Source organism: Heteronotia binoei, chromosome 5 (assembly GCF_032191835.1).
Source record: "Heteronotia binoei isolate CCM8104 ecotype False Entrance Well chromosome 5, APGP_CSIRO_Hbin_v1, whole genome shotgun sequence".
In the NCBI taxonomy this organism is placed as follows: domain Eukaryota; kingdom Metazoa; phylum Chordata; class Lepidosauria; order Squamata; family Gekkonidae; genus Heteronotia; species Heteronotia binoei.
Window position 1 is genome coordinate 28,954,553 of NC_083227.1, and position 22,859 is coordinate 28,977,411.

At 45.3% G+C, this 22,859-nt stretch overlaps 1 protein-coding gene and 1 pseudogene across 1 annotated transcript in view; one reads left to right on the forward strand and one right to left on the reverse strand.

Annotated features, from left to right (window-relative positions):
* The window catches only part of LOC132570980 (zinc finger protein 836-like), a 33,912-nt pseudogene extending 15,156 nt beyond the window's left edge, over nucleotides 1-18,756 (forward strand).
* LOC132571225 (zinc finger protein 709-like) overlaps nucleotides 1-22,859 on the reverse strand; it is a 1,224,940-nt gene that overhangs the window by 26,526 nt on the left and 1,175,555 nt on the right. The window lies entirely within an intron of this gene.

Below are 22,859 nucleotides of genomic sequence, written 5' to 3' on the forward strand. Positions count from 1 at the left end.
TTTTAGCACTTGCTGGACATTCATCTCCTGCAGAAAAGATTGAAGTCTACCTTTGAAGAAATTGCTGTCGTGGAATGGATTCATCTACCACATTCTTTTTAAAAGAACTTGTACTCAAAGATTATAGCAATCTCTGACTTGTTTTTTAAATCCAGAAGTAATCCAATCCAGTTAACAGGAAAAGATATTAATCTTGTTTATTTTCCCTTTTCACAGGTTGTTGCAGACTACTTCAAAGTTCCAAATAGCTTTTGAGGGTTTTCTGGGAACAATTCTTTGTAACACCCCCCCAAAGATAAATGTTTGTTGTTGTTTTTTCCAAATGCCTTAAAACTAGCTTGTTTTCTCCATACCATTTGCAAGATGTGTTAACTTTCTTTTTACAGATGGATCTCCAGAGTGTGGGAAGTGAAATTTCCTAATTCACAGTCATCAGCCCAGTGGTCAAAATTGGCTGCTGTAATTTTAGCATTTCAGTTGTTTGAAAATATTGGTATTACTCTTGTAGTAGATACTTAATATGTGTTCTGATTAATGATGCATTTACTTTTGTTTTATTTGGTTTCATCTATTGACAAAGAGTTGTATGAAATGTTTTGTCAGTTCAGTTTTTATTACAGGAGAGAAGAGCTTTCTGTTTTGTCACGCACATTCGTTCCTGCTCTGGTCTACCAGGGATGTTGGTGAAAGAAAATGCACGTGCAGATGCAGCTCTTCAGAATAATGTTTTTTCCTTGTTTGACAATCCTATTCAGTCACATGCTGCATTCCATCAGTCTGCAAAGACCTTGCACAGAATGTTTTCCATACAGATGTTACAACCAAGAGACATTGTATCTGCGTGTTCTTCTTGTTGTAAGACTTCTGTTAGTTTTTTTTTTTTTTGATGCAGTGAATTTTCAAGAAGCTCAGGCCAACCAGGTTTTGCAATTAGATGTGACTCCTGTGTCAGCACTAGCTCGTCTCAACACATTGCATCTCACAATAAACACATCTTTGGGTTTTATCTGGACTATGCCCATGAAAGAAGAAACATCATGTCATGTCATTCAACATTGTATTTGAGCTTTTGCAGTTATGGAGGCCAGGATGTTTAAAAATGGACAATGTGCCTGGCTATGTTTCTATAGCATTTGCAGATTTTTGTCAATTGTGGGGAATGAAATTAACTCATGCTATTCCTTTCAATTCAACAGGTCAAGCTATTGTGGAGAGAGCTCATTTGATCTTTATATTGCTATTGTATTGCCAGACGGAGGGGAAAGAGATTCCAACGGCAGATATTCCCACAGTCATGGCTAAAGTGCTTTATGCATTAAATTTGTGTTTATTTCCCATAACAGGGTCTCATATTCCTGTTGAGCTTTATTTTAGGTCAGAAGAACAACTGTCTAGATCACTTGTCACCTATCAGAAGTTTCCTTATCCTGAATGGAAAGGTCCTGTCCTCCTGATCACCTGAGGAAGAGAATATATTGCAGTAGCATTAAAGAAAGCATTTTTATGGATTCCCCCAACGTGGCAGGGTGTTCTATGGATCCCTGCTCGATGTGTCAAACCATGGCGTAAAGAATTTGGATTGTTTTTGTAATTTCAATGTTAAGAGTAACAGTTGGAGATGGAAATGTAAATCTGAAATCAAAGACAAATGTGGAAACAACTGAAAATTATAGTTATGGTTTGAAAGATGGTATATTTTTGTTTGTAAACATAGTGCTTATAAGGTTTTGTTTTCTTATTAGAGAAGCATATGTACTCTAATTGCTCTTAGTTCTTATGACATTTATACTGTTAAGCATTCTGATATTATGGTATCATATAATCCTCACACACACATATATATGTATAAGCAAGCACTGAATAAGTTACAGATAGTATTATTGGATATTATAAGTTTTTATTCTTACTATGATTTTTGTTAGTAATGATTTGATATTGTTAACCATTTCTAAAGATATAGAATTATTTACTAATGCTTTAAAAATAGCTATTGCTGCTTTGTTAATTGAAATGAATTTTGTAATGAATACTGTTTTTTAGAATTGTCTTGGTTTAGATTTTCTTATTTTTATAGAATGAGGTTTTATATCTTTTTTAAATCAATTTTGTTGTTTTTATAAGTTAATCAAGGGTTATAGAGGGAGCCATGGTTAAAATATGATCCTGGTTTCAAAATTGGGAGTAGTTGGGAAATTTTGTAATGGCAGTGATTATGATATTCATATTACTAATAGCTTGTTTTTATATTCAATGTATTCCTTCATTAATCAATGTATTTAGAACATGTAGTCAACGTTCTCCTTCAGCCCTGATGGTTGCAAGGCGATAATTATTCCAACAAAAATATCAAACACTTCCACTGAAGAAAAAATAAATAAAAACAGAGGAGATGTGGGCATTCAGTTTAAGTACAGAGAAGTACAGAGAGTGTTGGAATGCAGGCTTGGAGGACAGAGAGAGATAATAACTTGGACGGGATGTTTTGCAGCCTAGTTTGATTTATGTCTCAAAGAAACTTGCTGTTGTTTTTATTGTACGCATGTGTGAGCTACTGTCTCTGGGCAGAATGCACAGGGTAATTAATTGGCTGGTACAGGTGGCATGTTATTAAGTCATGAAAGATATAAAAGGCAGCCCTCGATATTGGGAGGGGTGCTTCTTTTGTAGCGTCTTTGGTCTTTTGTCTTTTGTAAGGCTTTTTGGAGGAACTAAGAATGTGCCAAGAAGATAATAAAGAGTTTTTGAGTTTTGAAGAAGCTTCTGACTGATTTGCGCAGCACTAGATAACTTTTTCCAGGCGCCTCCTTGTGTGTGTGTGTGTGTTTTTTCTTTTGGTGTAAATCTTTCTTTTATCACCAGTGCATAGGCTGGACCTAGGCACTCGGTCCCAGCTTCTGCATTACGACAAGGAAGCAATCTTGGAGGTCATCAAATCCAGTCCTTGTAGGGTTGCCAGCCTCCAGGTGGGGCCTGGAGATTTCCCGCTTTTACAGCCAATCTCCAGCTGGCAGAGAGCAGCTCCCCTGGAGAAATGGTAAATATCAACAGGTTCCAATGTAAGTGCATAATAAGTGAAAAAACACCAGAATAACAATAACACTTTAACACAATATAGCAGGGGTGGCCAATGGTAGCTCTCCAGAAGTTTTTTTTTGCCTACAACTCCCATCAGCCCCAGTTCTTTTCACTCCCCCCCCCCCCACTGTCTGCTGTTTGAAGATAATAAGGTACAGTTCCTCAGAAGCAATTGCCTTCCTGCTGTTCTCCCTTACGTTCAGCAACTTGGGCGGAGAAAATGGCTGCTTTGGAGGGTGGACTCTATGGCATCGTACACTGCTGAAGCCCCTTCCTCCCCAAGCCCCGCCCTCTCCTAGATCCACCTCCAAAGTCTCCAGGTATTTTCCAAACCAGACCTGGAAACTCTAATGTAGGAGCATGCAGTTATGGAGAATTCTGAGGAGAGCCCCAAGGCAGACCAGACACGGACTTGCTTAACTTCCCTAGAGTTGCTACATTAGCTTTCCAGTTGTAAGCCAAGAAGAAGTAGTGGGGAAGGAAGAACCGATCCCCAAACCATGAACATAAGAAGACCCCTGTTGGATCAGACCAATGGTCCATCTAGTCCAGCAGCCTTTCTCATACAGTCAACCAGTTCCTCTGAATGGTCAATAACGTCAGAGAGGTCCAGGCCTTCCCCTGATGTTGCATCCTGGCTCTGGGATTCAGAGGACTAGTGCCTCTGAATGTGGAGGTTCCCCTCAACGTCATGCCTAGTAGTCACAGAATCATAGAGTTGGAAGTCCAGGGTCATCTAGTCCAACCCCCTGCACAATGCAGGAAACTCAAAACACCTCCCCCTAAATTCACAGGATCTTCATTGCTGTCAGATGGCCATCTAGCCTCTATTGAAAAAACTCCAAGGAAGGAGAGCCCACCACCTCCCGAGGAAGCCTGTTCCACTGAGGAATCGCTCTAACGGTCAGGAAGTTCTTCCTAATGTTGAGCCGGAAACTCTTTTGATTTAATTTCAACCCATTGGTTCAGGTCCTACCTTCTGGGGCCACAGAAAAAGTCTATCATTGATAGACTTTTCCTCCATGAATCTATCTAGTCCCATTTTCAAGTTGTTTATTCCTATGGCCATCACTACCTCCTCTGGCAGCAAATTTCCCATTTGAATCACACTCTGTGTAAAATAGTATTCCCTTTGTCCGTCCTGAACCTACTGCCCTTGACTTCATTGGATTCCCTTGAGTTCTAGTGAGAAGTTCTCTCCACCCATGGATAATTATTATAAAACTCTATTGTGTTCCTCCTTAGCTGTCTCTTTTTTTAGTTGAAGACCCAGTCTTTCCTCAGAGGGAAGGGGCTTCAGCCCCCTCATCATCTCAGTTGCCCTCCTCTGTATTTTTTCCAGCCCGACTCCCTTCCCTGCACATCCAGGGGTAGGGCTGCCAATCCCCAGGTGGGGGCAGGGGATCCTCCGGTTTGGAGGCCCTCCCCCCACTTCGGGGTCATCTGAAAATGGGGTGGAGGGAAATGTCTGCTGGCACTCCATTCTTCCCAATGGAGACCAATTCCCATAGGGCATAATGGAGAATTGATCTGTGGATATCTGGGGCTGTGGGGGGGGGGCTGTTTTTGAAGGTAGAGTCACCAAATTTTCAGCATAGCACCTGGTGCCTCAAAAGACCCTCCAAGTTTCAAAAAGATTGGATCAGGGGGTCTAATTCTGTGAGCCCTAAAAGAAGGTGCCCCATCCATTATTCCAAATGGAGGGAAGGCATTTAAAAGAAGCGTGGTCCCTTTAGATATGATGGCTAGAACTCCCTTCAAAGTTCAATAGTGCTTATCACACCCTTGTTCCTGGCTTCACCCCCCAAAAAAGTCCTCAGATATTTCTTGAGTTGGATTTCGCAACCACAGCGGGGGTGGGGTGGGCAGAATACCTCCTCTCCAACCCAAATGAAACCAAATCCAGGTCTTCTCTTAGGACGGGGCAGCACAGCCAATGCACATGAATACTCTAGGTGGCTCAAGTCAGTGAGCCCAACCAGATGCTGCTCCAAATCCTCAAGGAAATTCTGTGGCACAGCGAGTTGTACCTATGGACTTATTATGCCAGTAAATCTTGATCTACCTATAGAGCTCTGTATCAGAGGCAAGAAATGAGGCTCGCCAGTTCTGTGTTTGGAAACCCCTGAGGATTTTGAAGTGGGGCTGGGAAGGACCTCAGGCACATCTACTGCTAGAGAGTCCGCCCTCCATTCGAGCCACTTTCTCCAGGGGAACTGATCTCTGTGGTCTGGAGATCAGCTGAATTCCAGGAGATCTCCCGTCTCTGTCTGGAGGTTGGCAACCCACAAACAAGCAGGAGAGGCCATGTGGGCGGAAGCTTCGCTCCCCTTTCCCAGGGTCTGCACTGCAGTTGCTCCCCAGTCCTGCCCTTGGAGGCAGGCTTGCAGGCGGAAGGTTCTCTCGAAGGGTTAAAGAGAACAAGTCCATCTTCCTAGACAGGCCGCCAAGGAAAAAGGCCATGTGACCAGACACACCCCCTTATTCTTCCGGCGGAAATGTTGGGATGAAGTGTCCAGTGACATCACCGGTGTGGTTGCCCGAAAGGCAGACGAGCCAGGTTCGAAGCTGGTGCAGATTTTTGAGAAGGCAAATAGAGAAGTCTTAAGATACTGTTTCCCTTGCCAGGTTTCCCTGGGACTCTGGAGAGTTTCCCCCAGAAACTGTTGTGGGTCTCTCAATGGCTCACTCAGGGTTCTGCTGCAGAGCAACACGGCTGCCCTCTGCACATGGGCAGAGTTGCCTCTGCAGGAGGCCCCAGTTCTAGCCCTTGACTCCAGAGAGGGATCTGGCAGAGGAGGAGGGACAATCCAGCGGCCCAGGAGAAGGCTGGAGGGGAAAGGAGGATGAGCAGAGAGCCGGACTCAGCTGTCCCAGGATTAGGAAAAGACCTCCATGCCACCAGAGCTGGGAGCAGAAGGGAGCTGTGGGAAGGAACAGTGCAGAAGAGTGTGAAAGACAACGTCCTCCCTCCAGATGTGCAGCGCCAGGAATTCAGGCACTTCTGCTACGAGGATGCCCAGGGACCCCGAGAGGTCTGCAGCCAACTCCACTATCTCTGCCGCCAGTGGCTGAAGCCAGAAAGGCACAGCAAGAAGGAGATTCTGGACCTGGTGATCCTTGAGCAGTTCCTGGCTGCCCTGCCCCCGGAGATGGAGAACTGGGTGAGGGAATGCAGGCCGGAGACCAGTTCCCAGGCGGTGGCCTTGGCAGAAGGCTTCCTTCTCAGCCAGGGAGAGGAGAAGAATCAGGACCAGCAGGTGAGAGGGGCACAGGATACGGTCAAGGATTTACCCTCAAAATGCATGTGGATCTTGTCTCAGTTTTAGATTTCTTGGTGAGGGGTGAACAAACAGGTGGATGAGGGTGACCCCAATAGATGTTGTTTACCTCAGTGACCACAGCAGTCATGGGGTAAGAGGACAAGTTGGTGCAGTAAAGAGCAGCAGACTTTTATCTGGAGAACTGTGTTTGATTCCCCACTCTGGCACATGCAGCCAGCAGGTTGACCTTGAGTCAGTCACAGTTCTCTCAGAGCTGACCTCTCAAGGACAGTTCTCTCAGAGCTCTCTCAGCCCCACCTATTTCATAGGATGTCTGCTGGTGTGTGTGTGTGGGGGGAGATTATAAGCCGCTCTGAGATTCCGAGTGAAAGAATGGGTATAAATCCAGTTCTTCCTCTTCTGTTGTAGATTAAAAACTGGCTAATTAACAGGAAAGAGAGAGTGGGTGTAACTGGGCAGCTTTCACATTAGAAAGTGGTAGGCTGTGGGGTACCACAGGGCTTGGTACTAGCCTTTTAAAAATTATTATTGATTTGGAGTTGGGAGTAAGCAGGGAAGTGGCTACGTGTCGTGGATGACACACAAAGCTGTTCAGGGCAGTTCAAATTTGCACTGCAAAACAGGGAGGGCTGTGAGGCACTCTAGAGGGATCTGTTGAGGCTGGGCATGTAGGTGTTGATGTTACAAATGAGGTTCAACATGGCCAAGTGCAAACTGATGCACATTGGAACCAAAAATCCTACATATATATATAGGTAGATGAGGTCTGAGGTGGTGGTAACTGACCAGGAGAGATATCTTGGAGTCGTGGTAGATAACTCACAGAAGATGTTGAGTCAATGTGCCACTTCATTTTTTTTAAAGGCATTTTTTCCAGGGGAAATCCCTCCTGTGCTGTGGTGGGGATTATTAGGAAGGGGACTGACAGCAAATCAAGTCCTTCAAGTCCTATGAGGAAAGACAGAAGGAGCTGGGGATGTTTAGCCTGCAGAGGAGGTGGCTGAGAGGTGATATGATCACCATCTTCAAGTACTTGAAGGACTGTCATATAGAGAATGGCACGAAATTGTTTTCTCTTGCTCCAAACTGGGGGATCCCCTAGGGTAGCCAGTCCCCAAGTGGGGGCAGGGGATCCCATGGTTTGGAGGCCCTCCCCCTGCTTCAAGGTCATCAGAAAGTGTGTGGGGGGGAAAATGTCTGTTGGGCACTCCATTATTCCCTGTGGAGACCCATTTCCATAGGGTATAATGAAGAATTGATCCGCGGGTATCTGGGGTTCTGGGGGGGCTGTTGTTTTAGATAGAGGCACCAAATTTTCAGCATAGCATCGAATACCTCTCATCAAAACACCTTCCAAGTTTCAAAAGGATTGGACCCATGGGGTCCAATTCTATGAGCCCCCAAAAGACGATTTCCCTATCCTCCATTATTTATAATGGAAGGAAGGTATTTAAAAGGTGTGAGGTCTCTTTAAATGTGATGGCCAGAATTCCCTTTGGAGTTCGACTATGCTTGTCACAACCTTGCTTCTGGCTCCATCCCCAATGTCTCCTGGCTCCACCCCCAAAGATTTATTGAATTGGACTTGGCAATCCTAGGATCTCCTGCCCTCACCTGGGGATTGGCGACTCCACCATCATTAGGAAGAACTTCCTGACAGTTAGAGGGGTTCCTCAGTGGAACAGGGTTCTTCAGGAGGTGGTAGGCTCTCCTTTTAAACAAATGCTAGATGGCCATCTGACAGCAATGCTGGTCCTGTGAACTTAGGGAGGAGGCATTTGTGAATTTCCTGCATTGTGTAGGGGGTTGGACTAGATGACCTGGGAGTTCCTTCCAACTCTATGATTCTATGATATCAACCACTATCGTAATACTGCTGTATAACTCTATGGTGCGGCCTCATTTGGAATACTGTTGTTAGGGAAACCTGAGCCTAACTCCATGGGTTTCCAGGGCAAGTGTACACAAGAACCAGACTGCTTCTTTTAAAATAATTATTACATTTATTTATGAAATATTGATTAAGAGAAATTATTGCCAGCACATTAAAACCATACAGGAAGAAAAATAACAAAAGCTAGCTCCGATACCTAACACAAGAACTGTGTTCGGTGGCGCAAACCTCACTTTGGATAGAAAGGCCTCAAAGCAGCATTGTCTGAGTTTCTAGCAATTTCAGGTCACAGTCTTGGCCTTTAACCCATGAAGATCTCAGTTATCTAGTTTCTTCGGGGCCACGGTTATTGTTTTTTGACCCAGTGTGTCCGGCTTTAATGACATCCAATCAAAATGTGTCTCCAAGAGAAATTTCTAGAAGATTACCTCACCACTCCCAGTCTCCCCCCTCCCATCATAGCTCACAGGTTCCCATGAGAAGCCAGCCTTCCTTCTTTGGCCTTGAAGATGATAAGGAATGTGCAGGCTGAAAGACCAATTTGCCAACACGTGCAAGCCAGCTCAGTCCTCATTAATCCCTTGGGGGGAATGCTGGGAGTGGGAAGGGCTTTGCCTCACAACTGTTCTGGTAACCACAACTCAAAAATGATATTCTAACATTGGAGAAGTGGCAGAAAAGAGTAAATGAAATTATTAAGGGGATGGAACACCTTGCCTATGAAGAAAGGTTAAAGAGTCTAGGGCAGGGGTGTCAAACATGCGGCTGGGGGGGCCAAATCAGGCCCACGGAGGGCTCCTATCAGGCCCCCAAACAACTGGCTGTCACCTGCTTTCTTCTCAATCACACAGGAGCTACAGAGCAAAACCTCTATTTTCTCCATTGGCTGAGACTCCTCCCTTAGGGAGGAAGGGGGGAGGAAGAGCTTGATTTTCCAGATTCTCTCAGTCACACAGCAGAACTACTGATCCAAGCCTCTCTTCCTTCTATTGTCTGAGGCTCTTCCCCCTCCTGGTTCCCCAGGGAAGGAAGGAAAGAGCCAGAGCTTCCTTTGCCCACTTTCCTGGATCCCCTGGGAGAAATACAAACGAAGCACCTTTAAGACTGAGTGCTAATGTTTTGAGCATGATTTATTTTAAGGATTTAAAAAAAAAAAAAAAAACCTTTGTGTTTGTTTGCATCCTTTACAAAGTTGATATCACTGCTACCTAATCTTAAATAGGTACACACGTGGACCAGCCCGACACGGCTCAGTCCGGCCCGACAAGGTCTCATTATGTCAGATCCGGCCCTCATAACAAATGAGTTCAACATCCCTGGTCTAGGGCTCTTTAGCTTGGGGAAATGACAACGGAAGGGTGACATGATAGCGAATTACAAAGTTATGTGTGGGGTAGAAAAGGTAGAGAAAAGAAGTGCTTTTCTCCCTTTCTCACAATACAAGAGTTTGTGGGCTAAATGGAATTAATGAGCACTAGGCATAGAACAGAAAAAAAAGAAGTACTTCTTCACCAAAAGAGTAAATAAGGCATGGGAATCAATACCACAGGAAGTGGCAATGGTGGTTGCAGTCATAGACGGCTTCAGGAGGGAATTGGATAGCCCTGATCTCAATAGCCCAGGGAAACCTCATCTCGGAAGCTAAGCAGGGTCATCTCAGATAGGTACTTTGATGGGAGACCTCCTTGAAATACCTGTAGTCAGGAGGACAGGGGCAGACTTTATTCAACCACCTCTCTGAATATTCTCCAGGCCCCCAGTGGAGGTCACCAGAAGTCACCATGACTTCCAGGTGCAGACACACATACACAAAATATAAAAAGACGAAACAAAAGGGATTGGATAAACATCTGGAGCAGAGGTCCATCAGCGGTTATTAGCCCTAAAGTGTAGACAGAACAAGAGCCCCATGGTGCAGAGTGGTAAAACTGCAGTACTGCAGTCGGAGCCCTCTGCTCGCAACTTGAGTTTGATCCCGGCAGAAGCTGGGTTCATGTAGCCGGCTCAGGGTTGACTCAGTCTTCCATCCTTCTGAGGTCGGTAAAATTACCCAGCTTGCTGGGGGTAAAGCGTAGATGACTGGGGGAGGCAATGGCAAGGAAAGGAAAGGAAAGGTCCCCTGTGCAAGAACCAGTCATTTCCAACTCTGGGGTGATGTTGCTTTCACAACGTTTTCACGGCAGACTTTTTATGGGGTGGTTTGCCACTGCCTTCCCCAGTCTTTTACACTTTCCCCCCAGGAAGCTGGGTATTCATTTTACCAACCTCGAAAGGATGAAAGGCAAATCGCAAACCACCCCGCAAAAAGTCTGCCGTGAAAACGTCGTGATGCGATGTCACCCCAGAGTTGGAAACGACTGGTGCTTGCACAGGGGACGACCTTTCACTTACAGATAGAACACTCTGTCTGAGGCAGTGATGCTCTGTCTTCTTGGTGCTTGGGGAGCAACAGTGGGAGGGTGTCTGAAGTTCTGGCCCCACTGGTGGACCTCCTGATGGCCCCTGGGTTTCAGCCAGTGTGTGACACAGAGTGTTGGACAGGATGGGCCACGGGCCTGATCCAACATGGCTTCTCTTACTTCCCTCTGTGTCCCATCTTTCCGCAAACTCTCTCCCTAGCCTGTTTCCTGCTCCTTGTCTCATCAGTCTCTTCTTTCTGGGGTCCCTACTTTTGTTTCAGGTGCAGGAGGAGATCACGCAGAAGCATCACCATGGAGCAGCCTTTACAGGTAAAGTCTAAAGGGGTGTCTTTCCCAGGGGTGTCTTTCCCTTGAGTGTAGGTGGGCTGCTTTTCTGTCCCCCCACCCCAGTGCTGTGTGGGAAAGGTGCTCCACTCCAGCCTCTCAACTGACAATATTTCTTCGCAGTACAAGGATTTCTGTGTCTGAACCAGCATCTTGAGTTATGCCCATGAACCAATAGACACAGGATATATATATTTGTTTGTTTGTTCAATTTATATCCCACCCTCCCCACCAGAGCAGGCTCAAGGTGGCTTACATGTTTATGTATATGCATAAAATATAAAAGTACATTAGGACTTAAAAACAATAAAATCGTAAAAATCAATACATTTCAAGTGCTATATTAATCTGTGGATGGCAGTCTGTTTGATAAGATGGAGAGCTGCCTGGTCGGTTTTTATATCATGTTATACTATTTTGCTGTTCCAGTTGGATGTTCTTGATAAGGACAGATCTCAGGTTCATGCTAGAGGTGGCCCAGATGTTTCAGAGTCTGTTGTAGCCTATGATCTTAATTTACAAATGCTTGGTGGAAGAGTGCCATCTTTCAGGCCCTGCGGAACTGCGAACTCTCACAGGGCCCTAACCTCCTCAGGGAACTCATTCCACCAGCACGGGGTTATAACAGAAAAGGCCCTGACTCTGGTTGTCATGAGCCTGGCCTGTTTATTTTCCCTCAGTGCTCCAAAAACCAGAAATGGACAGGACCGAATGTCTTCCAAGTACTGATTTATCCTTCACAGGTGGTGCCATGAAACCGGCAATATATGATTCACCATCTCTTTGTGTCAAATTGTCTACTGTGAAGCCAGAGCAGGTAAGTGTGGAACTGCAGATCCAACCCCTGGATGGCTCCCCCTACCTCTCCTTAGACTTGAGAGATCACTCCTTGTTCCTTTCACTCCTGTCCTCCTCACACAATAAATAATAAAGGTACCTCCTGAAGGTTTGAATGGTCTAGCACAGGGGTGTCAAACATGCAGTCCGGGGGCTGAATCAGGCCCCCGGAAAGCTTCTATCAAGCCCCCGAGCAACTGACCGTCATTTGCTTCCTTCTCCCTCTTTCTTGCTTCCTTCTGCATCATAGGTTGCTTTGCCAGGCTCTCTCAGTTGCACAGCAGAGCTACAGAGCAAAGCCTCTGTATTCTCCATTGGCTGAGGCTCCTCCCTTGGGGAGGAAGGGGGGAGGAATAGCTTGCTTTGCCAGGCTCTCTCAATCACATAGCAGAGCTATTGAGCCAAGCCTCTCTTCCTTCTTTTGGCTGAGGATCCTTCCCCGCCTAGTCCCCTGCGGAAGGAAGGAAAGAGCCAGAGCTTCCTTTGCCCAGTTCCCTCAAACATACAGGAAGGGACTCAAAGAAAGCACCTTTAAGACCATTGAGTGCTAATGTTTTAAACATGTTTTATTTTAAGTTTTTTTTTAAAGTCTTTAACTGTGTTTATCTGTGTCCTTTATAAAGTTTTTATCTCTGCTGCCTGGTGTTCCATTTTATGACACATGTGGCCTGGCCCTACAAGTTCTCATTTATGTCAGATCTGGCCCTCATAAGATGAGTTCGACATCCCTGCTCTAGCACATAACTGCAGTCATTTTGATTGACCTTAGAAGGAGAAAATAGCGACATTAGCACGAGGAGAGAGGGCTCTCATTTTCTTTTCCTTTCAGGGTCTGGTGACCCTGGAGGAGGTGTCGGTCCATTTCACGGAGGAGGAGTGGGCTCTGCTGGAACCAGACCAAAGAATTCTCCACAGCGAAGTCATGGAGGACAATCGTCAGAATGTAGCCTCTCTGGGTAAGGCTCCCCCGCCATTTGATTCGCAGGTGCTGGAGAGAGAAATGACTTCTTCTAAGAAGGACTGGAGTGGGGTTCTTCCTGTAGGGACTGTCATCAGGGGAGTGGAGTGGATCAGGTCCCCACGCAGGGAAATAGGAGACTTCCATACGCCTGGTGGACTCCTCAAGTTTTAGTTGGCAAGCAAACAAGAGAGTTTGTAAAGCAAAAAGAAAGTTCCCCTAAAGGGCCTTTGAGGACTGAACAAGTAAATGGCCATGGAAAGAGAAGGGTCACACAGCCAGAAGGGAGGCTTTTTTTTATTGGCCAGCTCATGAGCTATTCTGAGCTCCTTTGAGGAAGGTTGAGGTAAAAAAAAATCACCTACAGAGACAGAGGAGTCAGATTGAAAACTTTTTTAAAAAGCAAGTTAGGCATTCTTAGTAAGAATTCATTTTTTTGGGAATCTTATCACCAACTTATCCTGTCCTGGTAGGATTGTAGTGTCTGTTCAGAGGGAGAGGAGCCCCTGGACAGCGGTCCTTCATCAGAGCCACATTAGATGGTAGCAGACTGGGGTGCTGGATTTTGTGTGCCTTTGAAGGGGGCTGAGATCCTGGAGACTCTGCCTGGTGGAAGTTCTCTTCTGGATCCAACGGTGGCGGCCTCCCCCTCCCATTGCATACATGGTTCAGGAGTTTACAAATTTGGCATTCCTTCTTTTTGGCAGTAAGAGGGATGGGGGTTCATGTAGAGTTGGGATGTGTGGAAGTCACTGGCCTGTTTCTTTCCCTCAAAGGAAGACTTCTCTTTCTCAAACCTGATTCCACGTCCACAGTGGAAGAAACAGGAGATCTGCTTTTCCAAGACCCAGAAGAAAGAAAGAGATCAGGAGGTAACTGCTTCCTTTTGTCTTGGCATTACTTTGGCATTATTTCCCCCACTGTTGAATCGAGTGATTTTTCAAGAGGAAACAAACAGAGAATGTCTATTAAACGTTCTTAGATGTAAAAGAGAAGCTACGAAATGGCTGGTTTGTTTGTACTTCAGCTTGGGCGAAAATAGCTATACAGTACTCGGCTTTATTCGACATTAATTTATTGATATGCTGCCACTCCAGATATCTGGTTGAGGCAGCTCACAAGCATCAACAATGCTATAAAAGAGGGCACACTACATAAATCACCAACGTTCAAATTTAAAGAAGCTGGGGGCGTAAGAACAGGATGAAGTATCAATTTAGAACCCTACAAAGATATCCACTGAAAAGTTCTCAGGAGAGAAGCAGACTGTAAAACAGCTAAAAGATAAAAGCCAGTCTAAGTTAAAGCCCGGATGAAAAGCAGTGTGTTTGGCTTGGTGCTTCAAAGATAGTACGGGAGGCTCAAGGCATCCTTTGGAGGGCCACCACTGAAGATCCCCTATTTCTGGTGACCACCCAGCCCTGCATGTAGGAGCACGAAGAGCGGAGTTTGGGAGATGGACTGTAACTGAGGGAAGGTCAGTCTGGCAGAGGCAGAACCTCAAGAACCTGGGCCCTGTTTAGGGCCTTAAAGGTGATAACCAGCACCAAGGAAGGTGCCCAGTTGGTCCATCTAGACCAGAGGTGTCAAATGTGCGGCCCGAGGGCCAGATCAGACCCCCCCCCCCCCCCGGATTGTTTCTATCAGGCCCGTGAGCACCTGCTTCCTTCTCTCTCTCTCTCTCTCTCTCTCTCTCTCTCACTTCCTTCTGCATCACAGCTGGCTTTGCCAGGTTTGCTCAGTCACACAGGAGCTACAGAGCAAAGCCTCTATTTTCTCCGTTGGCTGACCAGCACCTGAAGCAACTTATGTACAAAAGCTCACAATGCCCAGCCATTTCATGTTTTCCCCTGCATCTTAGGCTCAAAGCATTGACCATGAGATTTCTGCAATGAACGTCAGTACATCAAAAGTTGGCTTGCAGCTTACAGACCCACACCCGAACAGCACCTGAACAGCATACTCAGGATTGCTACAGCACTGACATTGTCTCCAAATTTTGATGCAATAATTCAGAACAAGAGGTGTCGGTTATCAGAAACTATTAAATAAACAAAATATTGCAAGAGTGCTAATCTTTTAAGCGTATTAAGCTAAAAAAAACCCTTTGTGTTTGTGTCCTTTATGAAATTTATATCTCTGCTTCCTGGCATTATATTTTATGACATGCATGGCCCAGCCCAACAAGGTCTCATTTTTGTCAGATCCGGCCCTCCTAATGAATGAGTTCGACACACCTGATCTAGACCAATAACATCTCTTGTGCCAAACAGTAGTGCTTCAGGGAAGAGGGGACTGGATTTGGGATGTGATGATTCCAGGGCAGGTCATGTGTTGGGAAGCAGCCTGTATTTCCTCTATCATAGGTTTTGTTAATTCTCCCTGGGTATCCTGCTCCTCTTCTAAGTCAGGGGTCTCCAACCCCTGGGCCGTGGACCAGTACTGGTCCGTGGCCTGTTAGCAACCGGGCCATGAGCTGTATAATTTTCATTATAGATTACAATGTAGTAATAATAATTATAAGACACTGGATCTATATCCTGCCCTCCACTCCAAATTTCAGAGTCTCAGAGCAGCTCACAATCTCCTTTACCTTCCTCCCCCACAACAGACACCCTGTGAGGTGGGTAGAGCTGAGAGAGCTCTCCCCAGAAGCTGCCCTTTCAAGGACAACTCCTGCGAGAGCTATGGTTGACGCAAGGCCATTTCAGCAGCTGCAAGTGGAGGAGTGGGGAATCAAACCTGGGTCTCCCAGATAAGAGTCCACGCATTTAACCACCGCACCACACCAAACTAATAGAAATAAAGTACACAATTATATCATCTCAAAACCATCATCCCCCTTAATCCCTGGAAAAATTGTCTTCCATAAAACTGGTCCCTGGTGCCAAAAAGGTTGGGGACCGCTGTTCTAAGTAGTGGAAGCAGCAATTGTGAGGTTATTCCATTTACCTGCACAACAACCCTGTATTGCAGAAAATGTGGGGAAAGAGTGATTGGGCCAAGACCGCTCCAGTGCACTGTACAAGTTGGGAGCTCACTTTGGGTCACCATAGTTTGGATGTAAGATCCTGCTCCACTTTATTTGTCCAGCAATAGGTGCTCTGTAATATCTTTGAATCCAGGAAGAGATCTGTCATAGGTTCTCTGTTCCTGCCTCCCCTTTCCCAGAGTTGCCCTACTGGCAACCAGCCTTCAGAGAGATACCTTCTCAGACTTGGAGATTCCACTCTGTCCCCTTGCCTCAGTTGGAACTACCCAATGAAGAATGGAAAGCCGGTTAATATGTGGCAGGATTTCTCTCAGTTGTTATCAAGAGCAGTGTCAAAATACACATATACCCAGGTCTAGAGGGTTTAGGCTACATCCTTTCAGACTGGCAAGAAAAATAACTTAAAAACTAAAAAACCATTACTTTATGGGTTCTTGTGGCCTAGTGGCTTCCCTGGTCATAGGTCTACAAAATAAAAAACCAAACTATAGAAAAATATATACAAGGCTTTATTTACAAAAAGGGAAGGGAAACATAAAAGGACATAAAACCAAACAAAGGTAATGCAGCGTACGCAGAGGAACACACTAAAATAAAAGACTATGGCAACCAGCCAACTAGCTTCTACACTAGACTGTGCAGCATTCTTTGGCTACTTGCCCTAAGCCTTACTCACTTGATCCTCTCTTGGTCAGGCGCTACAACACAGGTAGCTGTCACTGCTTCTCACTGTCTGTCTTCTTGTCCTGTCATATCATCCTGGTATCACGTCATGATTTGGTGTGGCTTCAAGCCAGATTATATCCTAGCTCAAGGGTGGCCAATGGTAGCTCTCCAGATGTTTTTTTGCCTACAACTCCCATCAGCCCCAGCCATTTGCCATGCTGGCTGAGGCTGATGGGAGTTGTAGGCAAAAAACATCTGGAGAGCTACCGTTGGTCATCCCTGTTCTAGCTGTTACATAACTGGCTGGTTGACTAGCCAATCCTGAACACGGTCTAATTAAGAGCTGTCACCCAACTCTGATCTTGATGACATGCTGTCAGGGTTAGATCTAGATGATCTACTTGTCAAATGGATACTGAACATACAGGTGTGACTAATTACCCTGAAGTCTAACTAGGTAATTGCCTGGTGTTACAGCACACTCTCACAAGTACAAATCCTGATGCTACTTAAATAAGATGACATTGACTATTACAAACACACATACTGAATGAAAGGTCAGTTTCTTGACAAGCAGTTAATGAGTTCTTTCCTTGATTGTCTTCTCTCTTTATTGCAGATGTTGATGGTCCCCAGAATAAGTCCAGGGGAGAATCACAACAGTTCCCATTGGAAGAAAAACAGCAGAGAAGAAACAATGGAATAAAATGGAAGAGGGGTAATGAATCCTCTTTTTCTCAGGGTGTTGAATCCCAGGTCTCTGATACGAACTGGGGAATCCATCCAGGAGAGAAACCATATAAGTGCTTGGACTGTGGAAAGAGTTTTGCTCGCAGTGTCAATTTCATTACCCACCAACGTATCCACACTGGGGAGAAACCATATAAATGTTTAGAGTGTGGAAAGAGCTTTAGTCGGAGTGACAGCCTTACTGTCCATCAACGAATCCACTCAAGTGAGAAACAATATAAATGTTTGTACTGTGGAAAGAGCTTTGCTCAGAGTGACAGCCTTGCTGCCCATCAACAAATCCACCCAGAAAAGAAACAATATAAATGCTTGGAGTGTGGAAAGAGGTTTGCTTCAAAGGGAGCCTTTACTGTCCATCAACGAATCCACACGGGGGAGAAACCATATAAATGTCTGGATTGTGGAAAGAGCTTTGTTCGGAATGACAACCTTACTGCCCATAGACAGATCCACACAAGGGAGAAACCCTGTAAATGCTTACAGTGTGGAAAGGATTTTGCTCAGAGTAAAGAACTTACTATCCATCAGCAAATCCACACAAAGGAGAAACCATATATATGCTCAGACTGTGGAAAGAGCTTTGCTCAGAGTTACAACCTTACTACCCATCAACGAGTCCACACAGGAGAGAAACCATATAAATGCTTTGAGTGTGGAAAGAGTTTTGCTTGGAAGGGAGCCTTTACTGGCCATCAATTAATCCACACTGGAGAAAAGCCATATAAATGCTTAGAGTGCGGAAAGAGCTTTGCTTTGAAGGGAGACCTTACTGGCCATCAGCGAATCCACACAGGGGAGAAACCATATAAATGCTTGGAATGTGGAAAGAGCTTTTCTCATAGTTCACACCTTTCTTCTCATCATCGAATTCACACAGGGGAGAAACCATATAAATGCTTGGAGTGTGGAAACAGTTTTGCTCAGAGGAAAGACCTTACTACCCATCACCGAATCCACACAGGGGAGAAACCATATAAATGCTTGGACTGTGGGAAGAGCTTTGCTCAGAGTAGTAACTTTACTGCCCATCGACGAATCCACACAGGAGAGAAACCATATGAATGCTTTGAGTGTGGGAAGAGTTTTGCTAGGAAAAGAGACCATACTGCCCATCAAATAATCCACACAGGGGAGAAACCATATAAATGTTTGGAGTGTGGGAAGAGCTTTGCTTTGAAGGGAGTCCTCACTGGCCATCAAAAAATCCACACTGGGGAGAAACCATATAAATGCCTTGAGTGTGGAAAGAGCTTTGTTCGGAGCACCAATCTTACCACCCATCGACGAATCCACACAGGGGAAAAACCATATAAATGCTTGGAGTGTGGAAAAGGCTTTGGTTGGAGGAGAGACCTTCATGTCCATCGAAGAATCCACACAGGGGAGAAACCATACACATGTTTGGACTGTGGAAAGAGCTTTGCATGGAAGGGAGACCTTACTCGCCATCACCAAATCCACGCAAGAGAAACCATGTAAAATGATATAGATTCTTGGAGTGTGGAAATAGCTTTGTTTAGTTGCACCTTTAATATAAATCCATATGGAAGAAACCACATCAGTGCTTGGTTTGTAGATTGTGCTTTACTGTGAATTCAGCCTTGCCTAGAAGGCCCAGTTCCCAATTCTCATTTTGCCACCGTTGTTGTCCTAGCCTGGCCCAGACTCATTCTCAGCCTAACCTTCCTCACAGGGTTGTTGTGTTTGGGGGCGGGGGGAAAGGCTGTTTTCTATAAGCAGGGGTGTCAAACTCATTTGTTAAGAGGGCCGGATCTGACATACCGTAAATGAGACCTTCTTGGGCCAGGCCATGTGTGTACTATTTAAGATTAGGTAGCAGAGATATAAATTGTATAAAGGACACAAACATATATTTTTTAAAACCTTAAAACATGCTTAAAACATTAGCACTCATTGGTTTTAAAGATGCTTTCTTTGTATTTCTCCCATGGGATCCAGGGAACTGGGCAAAAGAAGCTCTGGCTCTTTCCTTCCTTTCCAGGGGGAATAGGAGTGGGGGGGAGGAGCCTCAGTCAATAGAAGGAAGAGAGGTTTTGCTCTGTAGCTCCTGTGCAATTGAACGAGCCTTGGAAAGCAAGCCATGATGCAGAAGGAAGCAAGAGAGAGGGAGAAAGAAGTAGATGACAGCCAGTTGCTCGGGGGCCTGATAGGAGCCCTCCGAGGGCCTGATTCGGCCCCCAAATTGCATGTTCGACACCTCTGCTCTAGGGGAACTGCTCCCTGTATCCAATCCAGGGCTTTTTTTGAGCGGGAATGCACAGGAATGCAGTTCCGGCTGGCTTGGTGTCAAAGCGTGTGGCCTAATATGCAAATGAGTCCCTGGTCTTAAAGGTGCAATTGACTCCTGTTTTGTTCAGCTTAGAGGGAACACTGCTTCCCACCCTTAATTTAAACCCATTGTTGCAAGTCCTCTCCTCTGCTGCCCATCCAGTCCAACATCTCCACGTGCAGGAAGAAGATGGTATTGGATTTATATCCCGCCCTATACTCTGAATCTCAGAGTCTCAGAGCGGTCACAATCTCCTTTATCTTCCTCCCCACCCCCAACAGACACCCTGTGATGTGGGTGGGGCTGAGAGAGTTCTTACAGCAGTTGCCCTTTCAAGGACAACTACAAAAGCTACTACGAAAGCTGCCCTTTCAATGACAACTCCTATGAAATGGCTGACCCAAGGCCATTTCAGCAGCTCCAAGTGAAGGAGTGGGGAATGAAACCTGGTTCTCCCAGATAAGACTTAATCACTACACTTAATCACTATACCAAACTTGCTCTCAGTTTGAACAAATACTGAACATGTTTATGGCACCTGGCCTTCCCTGGTGGTATAAGTTAAACTGAGCCCTCTATTAATTTAATGGTAATACTCAGAAAAAATGACCATACACAGAATGGACCTGAAATGAAGGGGGGTAAATGAGAAATAAAAATCTTTCCGTCTGATAAGCAAAGTTAATTTAACTAGGATCACTACCTTGCTTATGCGAAGATGTTTACCCGTGGGATAAGTAGTATCAAATTTTCCTGTGATACAACATGGGCAACTCATCAAGATCCAAACTATTTCCTTTGCCCATCGATCTTAGGCCCAGTCAGAAATGCTCAAAGCTCCCCTGGCATGCTCAGGCACAACTGATGGGAGCTAGGTCCATTCTGTGTAGGGCCAGCTTTCTCTGTGTTATTGTTAAATTAATGGAGTGCTCAATTTGACTTATACCACGGAGGACAATGGCAAGGTGCCAAAAAGGTGTTTGGTATTGGTTCTTGCAAACAGAGACAATACACCCTCTAAAACCTGCATTTATGTAAATGGACATTTGTTTTTATATTGGGATTAGGTGCTTGCAGGGCTTTCTTTGAGCACAAATGCAGTTCCGGCTGGCTTGGCATTGGGTGTGTGGCCTAATATGCAAATGAGTTCCTGCTGGGCTTTTTCTACAAAAAAAAAATCCTTGGTGTTTATATGCTGAACTTCCTTCCCCAAACCAAATTAAGCTAAATCCAAATCTTCTCTTGGGAGGAAGCAGTCCAGCCAAGGCATAGGAAACTCTCTAGGTGGCTCATGTCAGTGAGCCAGGCCAGAAGCTTCTCCATATCCTACAGAACAGCATGTGGTATGTCTAGACCTCTGGATCTGTCCTCAAAGGTGAGAAAGCAGGATCGACAATTCTGGGTTACAGAATCCCTGGTGATATGAGAGGGGGTGTCTAATGTTAAAGAGTCCTCTTTCTCCAGGGGGAATTGATCTCTGCGGTCTAGAGATCAGCTGAATTGCAGGACATTCCCTGGCTCTGCCTGGAGGGAGGTTGACAACCCATAAGTGGGCAGAAGCCTCCCTCCGAGAGTTGCCATGTCCAATTCAAGAAATATCTGGGGACTTTGGAGGTGGAGCCAGGAGACATTGAGGGTGGAGCCAGGAGCAAGGTTGTGACAAGCATAATTGAACTCCAAAAGGAGTTCTGACCATCGCATTGAAAGGGACTGCACAAGGACAGAATGAGTAGGCACACTGATGAACACGGGTTATTGAGGAAGACTCAACATGGGTTCTGTAAGGGAAGATCTTTCCTCACTAACCTGTTACATTTCTTTGAGGGGGTGAACAAACATGTGGACAAAGGAGACCCAATAGATATTGTTTACCTTGACTTCCAGAAAGCTTTTGATAAAGTTCCTCATCAAAGGCTCCTTAGAAAGCTCGAAAGTCATGGAGTAAAAGGACAGGTCCTCTTGTGGATCAAAAACTGGATAATTAATAGGAAGCAAACTTGTTCATAAATGATTTAGAGTTGGGAGTGAGCAGTGAAGTGGCCAAGTTTGCGGATGACACCAAATTGTTCAGGGTGGTGAGAACCAGAGAGGATTGTGAGGAACTCCAAAGGGATCTGTTGAGGCTGGGTGAGTGGGCGTCAACGTGGCAGATGCAGTTCAATGTGGCAAGTGCAAAGTAATGCACATTGGGGCCAAGAATCCCAGCTACCAATACAAGTTGATGGGGTGTGAACTGGCAGAGACTGACCAAGAGAGAGATCTTGGGGTTGTGGTAGATAATTCACTGAAAATGTTAAGACAGTGTGCGTTTGCAATTTAAAAAGGCCAACGCCATGCTGGGAATTATTAGGAAGGGAATTGAAAAGAAATCAGCCAGTATCATAAATCGATGGTGCGGTCTCATTTGGAGTACTGTGCAATTCTGGTCACCACACCTCAAAAAGGATATTATAGCATTGGAGAAAGTCCAGAAAAGGGCAACTAGAATGATTAAAGGATTGGAACACTTTCCCTATGAAGAAAGGTTAAAACATTAGGGTTTGTAGAATCTTTGTAGAATCTTTCGGGCTCAAGAACACAGCACTTGAGCCCGAAAGATTCTACAAACCCTAATGATGTTACCAGCCGTGAAAACCTGAAATCTTTGATAAAGGTTAAAACGCTTGGGGCTCTTTAGCTTGGAGAAACGTCGACTGCGGGGTGACATGATAGAGGTTTACAAGATAATGCATGGGATGGAGAAAGTAGAGAAAGAAGTACTTTTCCCCCTTTCTCACAATACAAGAACTCATGGGCATTCGATGAAATTGCACAGCAGTCAGGTTAAAATGGATAAAAGGAAGTACCTCTTCACCCAAAGGGTTATTAACCTGTGGAATTCACTGCCACAGGAGGTGGTGGCGGCTACAAGCATAGCCAGCTTCAAGAGGGGGTTAGATAAAAATATGGAGCAGAGGTCCATCAGTGGCTATTAGCCACAGTGTGTGTGTGTGTGTGTGTGTGTATACATACATACAAATTTTCTGGCCACTGTGTGACACAGAGTGTTGGACTGGATGGGCCATTGGCCTGATCCAACATGGCTTCTCTTATGTTATGTTCTTTTAAATGCCTTCCCTCCATTGGAAATAATGAAGGATGGGGGCACCTCCTTTGGGGGCCCTGGTCCAATACTTTTGAAACTTGGTGGGTATTTTGGGGAGAGGCGTTGGATATTATGCTGCAAATTTGGTGCCTCTACCTCAAAAAACAGCCCATCCTGAACCCCAGATAGCCATGGATCAATTCTCCATTATACCCTATAGGAATAGGTCTCCATAGGGAATAAAGGAGTGCCCAGCAGACATTTCCCTCCCCCCTCTTTCTGAT